This window comes from Ischnura elegans, chromosome 8, assembly GCF_921293095.1.
Source record: "Ischnura elegans chromosome 8, ioIscEleg1.1, whole genome shotgun sequence".
Lineage (NCBI taxonomy): Eukaryota > Metazoa > Arthropoda > Insecta > Odonata > Coenagrionidae > Ischnura > Ischnura elegans.
The window spans coordinates 90,617,253-90,625,918 of NC_060253.1; the positions used below are offsets into that span (position 1 = coordinate 90,617,253).

Below are 8,666 nucleotides of genomic sequence, written 5' to 3' on the forward strand. Positions count from 1 at the left end.
TTTAGCGAATCCGAACTTTCGTTCCGTTTCCTATGACTAATCCTAACTTTTCTCTTTAGAGATCTGATAGTTTTGTTGTAATATTCGGGATCAGTACTAGCTTTGATGACTTTTTTAGGAACAAAGAGGTTTAATCCTTCTTCCATTATCTTCTTAAAATCCCCCCAGATTTCTTCTACGTTTTGACCACCGCTCACCCACTCAGGGTACCTACTCCTCAAAAAAGACTGGAATCCAATACTGTCCCCACGACTATATTGCCATATTGTCTTTTTCTTTTGTGCCGCCTCACTCTGGGCTTCTTCCCATTTGAGATATGCACACACGGCTAAATGGTCGCTAATTCCCGGAAGGACATCGACTCTCCTCACCCAATTGTCTGGCCTTAACAGCATGACGTCAAGGGTGTTTTCTCAGAAAAATGGGTCAGGCTCAGAAAAATGGGTCATTTAAATTTTAAGAGCATTGAAAAATTTTCATCACTATGTCATGGTGTACCTTAAGAAATTGCACGGACAAATGGCAATAAGTTTTGCTCTGCTTGCGTTAATGCTTAACGAACCAGATACCCATTTAAAACTGAAAGAATGAGAGCAAATAGAATTTTGCAAATAATTCACACTGATGTTTGCGATCCATTTGAGACAGACTCGCGATAGTAAAAGGCACTTCGTATCATTTATAGATGATACGATACATTATCTAAAAGTAGACCAGGGGGGGTGTGCTTGAATCGCTCGAGATTAATTCCGATACGTAACCAAGGACTCGCCCGGAAAATTTCGATACGGAATGTGATTTTTTGTGCTTGAAACGCTCGAGATGAGATTTTGCTCGGGATCTGCTGATTCCGTGTCGGAATGAAAGCCGAGTGGTCGTAGGTAGATTTATAATTACGTATCGGAATCTAAAACAATATGGCGGATGGTATGGTACATTTTTGGCTAATGAGAGAAGTAGAGGAGGAAGAAGGGGGAGTTTTGAGAAGAAGGAGATATTTCAGAGGAAGAGAAGATGCCTTCAGCTTGAGCAACGGAAATTCAAGAGCCTTTTTCGTCTCTCAAAGCCAATGGCGAGAGATTTAATAGAATCTCTCGCAGATGTTATCCCGGAGGGAGGAAGATCATCATCGCTTTCCGTTGAAACAACGGTAAGTAACATTCTGCCGCTGAAAAAGCTCAAATTTCCTAAATTTTAAAAGCATATACATTGCCATAACTTCATCTTATCATGCCCTTTATGATTATTTCACTACATTCATGGCTGCTCGTGTGATTTATATGCTGCAAAATTATGTTTTTTTCTAAGACCACATAATTTCACGTTTGAATGTACCGCCGAACGTGTTGACAAACACGGCACGATCCTCGAAAGTATCTGTGCTCAGTTTACCGTGTTTCCTGTTGTTGTTCAGCAATTTCCGAGGACGTGCATGGAATTACATTTAGTAATGTTTGGTCTCCGAAATATTCTTGGAATAGTCCATCTTATTAAAGCTTATCGTCAAAGTTAAGTTGTAAAAAGTTGGCCTCTAAACATATTAATATTACATTTTGTCAATGTTTCAATTATAGTTCAATGAGTAGGATTTTGATAGACCAGCTGCTTCTTCTTCGATCTGTTTTCTCGTAGAATTTTTAATTGTTATGAAATGAATTGTTTAAATGTTATGCATATTTATTTTTAAAGGGATCGGTAAGTCGTATTTTCACTTCTTGTTGTGTTGTGGTAAGTATGTTTTTAAAACTCACTGCCCTAGTGATGAGGTGGTTTTTCATCAATCACCATACATTTTTCAGAATTAATGCAAATTGGAAAGAGTCACTTGCTTCTGCGGTCATGTAACGAAGGACAATAGTTTTGTTTAAGTCAACCTCAGTCACCATTACTTATAGCTTACTTATTTCAAGGTGTTGGCAGCCCTACGGTTTTATGCCACTGGCTCATATCAGTCTTGTATTGCGCAAGACTGTACAACGGCAATGTCTAGATCAAGGGTCAGCAGGGTCATTAATGAAGTCACCAGTGGCATAAATGACCACCTCTTCAATCGTTGGGAGAAGCTTGACCTAAGTCATGATGCAGTGGCTAGGACAAGGCAGAGGTAATGCATTTCACTTGTACTATTTGTTTAAGTAGAGCATTTTCTTTCTTGAATGTTTGTAATAATGCCCTTCTTTAGATGAGTTCTAAGTAATTGTCACTATCAAGGGTCATTAGAGTCACAAATGAGGTCACCAATGCCATAAATGACCACCTATTTAATCGTTGGGTGAAGCTTGATCTATATCGCTAACCAAGTCATTGACCACCTATGAAAACCATTTCTCGTAACCCTTCAGCAGAATGTAAGTTAAAACATTAAAACCCATCAAAATCTGTATTAAAAAGGAAGGGAAAATGTCAAGCACAATCAAGGAAAGTGCATTGAAATGTGAAGTGAATGATTGCGTTTAACTAACAAGCATGAATTATATGCATAAAAACCTACCAGATTTATTAATATTATACATGCTGTGATATTGTTTGTATTATTACATGTCTTCTCTTATGCTATTGCAATATTTTTCTGTTAGTAAGTGATTCAGAATATGCACTTTAAAATCTTATTACATATTAAGAGATAAATAATTTTCGTATGAATCTCATTCGCAGTAGTATCAATTCATTTCAGATTTTATGAAAAATATGGATTTCCGGGGGTTATTGGTGTGGTTGATTGTACCCGCGTTGCCATTGTGGCACCCCCTCATAACCACCCAGTATTTAAAGAGAAAGATTACTTTAACCATAAGAGATATCACTCTTTGAATGTACAAGTGGTAAGACTATGTTTTTATGGCAGCTTCAACATGTATATGTAATGAGCAGTTTAATTTTCCTTGCAATTTCAAGTTACTTATATATATTTTTCAAAGATAGTCATAGTGTTACTATTAACTGGCCATGTTTGCCGAGAAAAAAACTATCCTTGGTCTTGATTAAAACTTACTGAAATTCATTATTTGAATGGAATTGGTAATATTTTTAATTGTAAGTCTCACTCTTCTTATGGCTCAATCAAGTTCAATACCTGAAATGCTAATTTAGATGCATGAAATTATTTTTCTAGGTGTGTGACATGGACCTTAAAATAACAAATATCAACTCTCGGTACTGTGGCTCGACTCATGATGCTTACATCATATCTCATTCTGCTTTAAAGCCAGCCCTCACTCAAGCATATGAGCGGTACAATGTGTGGCTCTTGGGTAATAGACATGCCTATTTTTCCATGTTTCTCAGTCATGATTTGAATGGGTGTATCTTAATCTTTTTATTTTATTTGTAATTTTGAGGTAAACATTCCTACTCGGTGGTTACATAATATGCACTATTCATTACATCATAGTTGTCATATTTACTAAGCAATATTGGATTCAAACCATCATATATGCCCTTTGGAATTTTATCACACTTTCAAAATAGAAGATTTTAATTTCTTCGACTATTAGGTTAGTGACACAAGAATTAACTTGGTCTGTAATTATTTCTATAGGTGACAGTGGATACCCTGTTGCCCCCTGGCTGATGACACCTGTCCCAGGTTATTTTGCTCCTAACACCCCAGAGGACAACTTCAACCGTTCCTTGACGAGAGCACGCAGCACGGTTGAAAGGTGCATAGGGGTATTAAAGAGCAGGTGGAGATGCCTCTTGAAACATAGAGTATTACACTATTTGCCGTACAAATTGAGCAGAATTGTCAATAGCTGTGCTGTACTGCGCAACATGTGTGTCGAAGAAGGTTTGCCTCTAAATGCTGAAGACATGGTAGAGTTGGAGGAATTAGGAGTTGATGTAGTCCCTGACCAAAATGTACTTGGGAATCAGCGAGGGCGAGACATAAGAAACAGGCTAATTGCCACTCATTTTACTTGAATGTTAATTTTTTCATTGTTCACTTTTGATTTTACTTTTTACTGCCTGTATACATAGTTTTTTGGCACTTTTTTGTCCAAATAGTGCTTATATTGTTCATTTAAATATTTCTAGCGATGATTACCTTACTAATTATCCTACTATTGTTATCTATCCATGGTTTTCATTTATTTTGTTATTGCACTCATGTTAGAGTGCATTTGATATCATGAATCATTCCATTCAGTGGGATTATAATTTGAAGTTGTTTGCAGTATATGTTTATATTTTACAAGGCTTAGTGTTCAATCAAAAATTATCTATATCCCATGCATAAAGTAAACAAATGAGTAGGATATACTTTAGGCTCTAGCTATATATTTTTTTAACTAGAATTTCTACACATAAGGTATAGGGTCAATAATTATTGAGTTGGTGTACTTCACAATTCTGTTCCATCGATTACACTCAGATTTTTATAGGAAAATGGTGTCACTAAAATTTAATAGAGATGTCTAATGTGGAATAGGGTTGATCAGGATGATATGTAAAAAGTCTCAATTTGAACCCATCTTCACTGCTGGAATACCTTCAACAATAAAAAATAAAAAAATGGAACTGGGCTGTTCAGAATATGAAGGTGTTTCTCTGCATGTGTGATCAAGTGCAATCCAATGTTCTTGTGATGTGAATAGCTCTTCATCACAAAACCTTTTACTTAATGTAGCCTTCCCAAAAAGTGCTGTCATTTCTTGTGACGTATTTCTCTATCCTGTCGTGCATACTCAAGGTATTATAATTATAGAGGCAAGTAAGACTTGCTAATTGAAAGATAATTTTACCTTTAGTGTATACTTGTGTTAAATGCATAAGTTGTCATTGTTATTTGCATTCTTAATGGTGCTTCTTATTTTTTCACTTGGATCCCTTTGAGTGATACCTATTATGATCATTGCATGTTTAAAATAACTAGCTATCAATGGTCTATACTAAAAATTTATTGTCTGCTTGCATAACTACGAACTTTTTTGTGGCCGTATCATTGCATGTAATGCATGGTTTCTTCAGCATTATGAAGTATCAAGTCTTGAACCCAGTGAGAAATGGATCATCGAATCTACGTCGAATCTTCGTCGATTCGACGACTATAGATCGATATGTGGTCGACGTCGATTTTATTTGTTCAATCGACGTTTTTTCGACGTGTTATTCTCATTGGCCAGCGGGGTCAGCGTGTTGATTGGCTGAGGGGAGAACTTAGTGATGCAGTTTTAATGTCTTAAAAATAACGGTGAGACGCTATTACAACATATGTGTCTTAAATAAGAAATATAAAATTAAATAATTATTTTATTTATCCATAAACATTAGTTTTAATCTCCGAGAACAATCTTTGATTCCTTTTAATTCTGTAACTTGACCGTTGAAGTTCGATTGCGTGTATCATGGTGTATCAGTTGAGCTGTTAGTCGTCATGCAGTTAGTTCTTCGCAGTAAACTCGGAACAGAGACATTCGGCGCCGTATAGAAAATTTATTGTCGCATTTATTTTGCGCGGCAAACTTTGCTAGCTCTAAATCCTGTTATTGGTATTTAAAATGCTTCTGAAACTTAATGAGCTTTTGGATTCGTATTAATCATCGAAAAAGGCATTCCGTCGCTTAGTAAAGACAAGCTTCACTACGTCTTCCATACTTCGGAATCGGTCTGCTTTTGGGCCGCTGTATGACAGGTAGGATTAGCTTCCCCTATTTAATGTGTTCAAGATTTCCATTTTCACACATTTGCCACGTACGCCGGACCTTCTATTTGCGTCCAAGTTCTTACTTCTTTCCTGCGTGGTATGTGATATGCACAAGCTTGGCTTTGTGACTACGTTTACCTCATTTCGATACCTTTATACTCGCGTCATAGATGTCAACACCTCACATTTTTTCTCAAGGATTTCTGATTATTATTGAAGATGAATACGAAGGACTTAAGATTACATATCACCATTATACATTTATTTCAGCCTTCATTTGTTTAGACTTTACGTGCTCGATTGAAATACGTCGTTGGCGCAGAAATAGATGCTCTTTATTAGCCGAAAAGATGTATATTTCCGCAATTATTAGTAGGAATCGCAGGTAAAAAGACGATATCTCGTCGACATAGAAAACTCGTCGATGGTGTCGACGTCGAAAACACGTCGATTTTCGGACCATATAGACATCGATCGATGTGTTACCATCGACGTTTTATCGATGAGTACTTCGACGTCGAATCGACGTAGATTCGATGAGCCATTTCTCACTGGGGAACTAAATGCCTGTTAAGGATTCACCTCTATCTTAATTTTGCAGAAGTTCATACTATACATAGCCAGAAATTATTTTGTGTAATTCCACACCTAATCATTACATACACTAACTAACTTTCATAGCTACCACATGTTAATCACTAAGTAGAAGTTCTAGAAGCTTGGTTGATTTATATAAAGAATAATTGTTGACTTAAGCAAAATTACGTTATTATAATAGATAGATGCCTAACATTTACTGCACTTTGTGATGAAAAATGTCTGTATTCAGTGACTCTAAATTATAAATAAAATGCAATTGCATACTGTATTTAAAGTGAGTCAAATAAAAAATCTTGTTTAATTTAGAGATTTCATTTAATGTCACCTTTCCCAGAAACATTCTCAATTATTTTTACCCTATCATTCCTGGCGTTATGTATACTTACTTTTTCTATGGAATATTATTAGAGAAAAAGTTACTTAAATGAATACATATGGTTATAGAGAATTCAATATGCATGGATATATACAATATAGTTAGTGGTTATAGGAGAGGACTTCATATTAAATAATTAATAACCCAATGATAGAACTCAATTTTATATTAAATTCACAATAAAATACAACACTTAGTACATATCTAAAAATTAATGTTATCAATCTTCGCCTCAATTCTCTTCAATGTCTCTAATTTCTCTCTTTCTATGGATAGTAATTCCTGATGAAATTTTTTTGCCTCTTCTATTTCTTTTTCCCTCAGGAGAAGACTCTTCTCCTTTAGGGAAATGAGCTTCTCCTGCATGGATTTAAAATTTTCTACACTGCTGTTGGTACCTGAAATATATTATTTTGTAAATAATACAATATTTAGAAAAATATCACTGCAGGTTCTTCAAGTTTATAATGTTAATGTGGAGTACTGTTTAAACCAATTGATAAAATGAGCTTGTCCGTAAAAAAATCACTTACTCTTGCCACAGGGTTTGTTATGTGTCTTCGTGGCTGAGGAGGATGGAGGAGGATCGGCATTTATTTGGTGATGGATTGATGTGGCAGATGGATATTCAGGGAGCAAGGGAACAGATGAACTGGAAGGGCCAGGGTCATTTTCACTGAAACTTAATTGAGGGGTTGGAGGGGATGCTGAATCTATAGAAATTTCTTTAGAGTTCTGAAATGGAAGGAGTAAAGTGCGAATTAAATGCGCCCTGAAAACAATAGGAATATGTATGCAATTAGGTTGTTTACACTATATCTTACAAAACTTCGTTTTTGTCCACTGTTAAACATTCATTTCAATAAACAATTTACTTTTATAAGGTGCTCGACTTAAAAATGAGAATATATTAATAGTATTGAAATTAATATACTACATGGTATAATAGCACTTTACACTAATGATAGCAATTTCAGTATGATATTGCAGAACTAACATTTTTATTGATAATGCATCATTGAATGGACAACTTTAAAAAACCTCATCTCATCAAAAATAATCAGTGACTCCTTAATATTCTGGCGACATTGAATGGCATTTGATCCGATGATGTTTGCCACCCGCCTCTGGAACTCACTCAGTTCCAGAGCCACTGGAGGCCCACCCCCAGTGTGAGCAATGTCATTTAAAAGGGCTGCTGCCTTGCCCTTTGCAGCAGATTTGATATCTTGCCAAGACTGTAAAGAGATATGTCTGTCATGATACCACTATGATGTTCAATTAATAGCTGTTAACATTATCGCTAAACAAATTTGAGCAACGCTTCATTAATCGAAAACGTCTTTATCATTTATGAGTCGAAAATTTTTAAAATACGCCGCGTCGATGATTCGTGGTTAAAAATGAAAAAAATCGCGACATATGCTTTCATTCAATTTTCAAACTTACCTTTCTCCACTCCTTCCATGACCTCTTCGGTCCCATACACCCATTTAAAGTATGCGTCACCTCCTCCCAAAGTTTACGCAGTTCAATCAAGACCTAATAATTTATTTCAGTACTCCTTCATAGCTTATGCCCAATAGCTATTTCTTCATTCACCTGCCAGGCTGACTAGTGCCCGGACAAGTAGACATATCTACGAGCATAGCAGCGATGATAATTCAGACCTGCACATGAATGATGGAATTGCTTTTGGGGATAGGCCACCGGGTAGTAATTGGCAAGGATATGCTTGATTCAGTACGCAATTAAAGCGAAATTCGGGCGCCGCAGCACCGCTGGTGTAGCGTTGCTAATGCATTTCTACAGCGCTGCAAGACGGTTGTTGCAGCGCTGCCGCAGCAACTGAACGGCGTTGCTGCAGCTGTTCAGCAGCGCTCGTGATGCTCCTCCGTTACGCTGCCGCAGCTGTTCTGCAGCGCTACAGTGGCGCCCTAGCAACGCGTGTGGCATTCAAAAAACGGAAATTTGAAGGTTGCTGTCGCGCGTCAGCAGCTATTTGTGTTTACAGGGACGGCCTTATACCCCGTTTACACAACGATC

At 36.7% G+C, this 8,666-nt stretch overlaps 2 long non-coding RNA genes across 3 annotated transcripts; one reads left to right on the top strand and one right to left on the bottom strand.

The window, feature by feature from the left end:
* The first annotated feature begins 1,624 nt into the window (after window positions 1–1,624).
* On the top strand, window positions 1,625–3,720 carry LOC124164209. Of its 2 annotated transcripts, none has more exons than XR_006865985.1 (3): window positions 1,625–2,104; window positions 3,113–3,251; window positions 3,539–3,720. It is a non-coding gene; the product is annotated as an uncharacterized LOC124164209 (long non-coding RNA). The 2 variants fall into 2 exon arrangements; XR_006865984.1 differs by lacking the exon at window positions 1,625–2,104 and adding an exon at window positions 2,736–2,822.
* Window positions 3,721–6,948: 3,228 nt separating this feature from the next.
* LOC124164172 lies at window positions 6,949–7,394 on the bottom strand. Its single transcript, XR_006865976.1, has 2 exons — window positions 7,154–7,394; window positions 6,949–7,018 (listed from the first exon to the last, which is right to left on the bottom strand). It is a non-coding gene; the product is annotated as an uncharacterized LOC124164172 (long non-coding RNA).
* Between the last annotated feature and the right edge of the window lie 1,272 nt (window positions 7,395–8,666).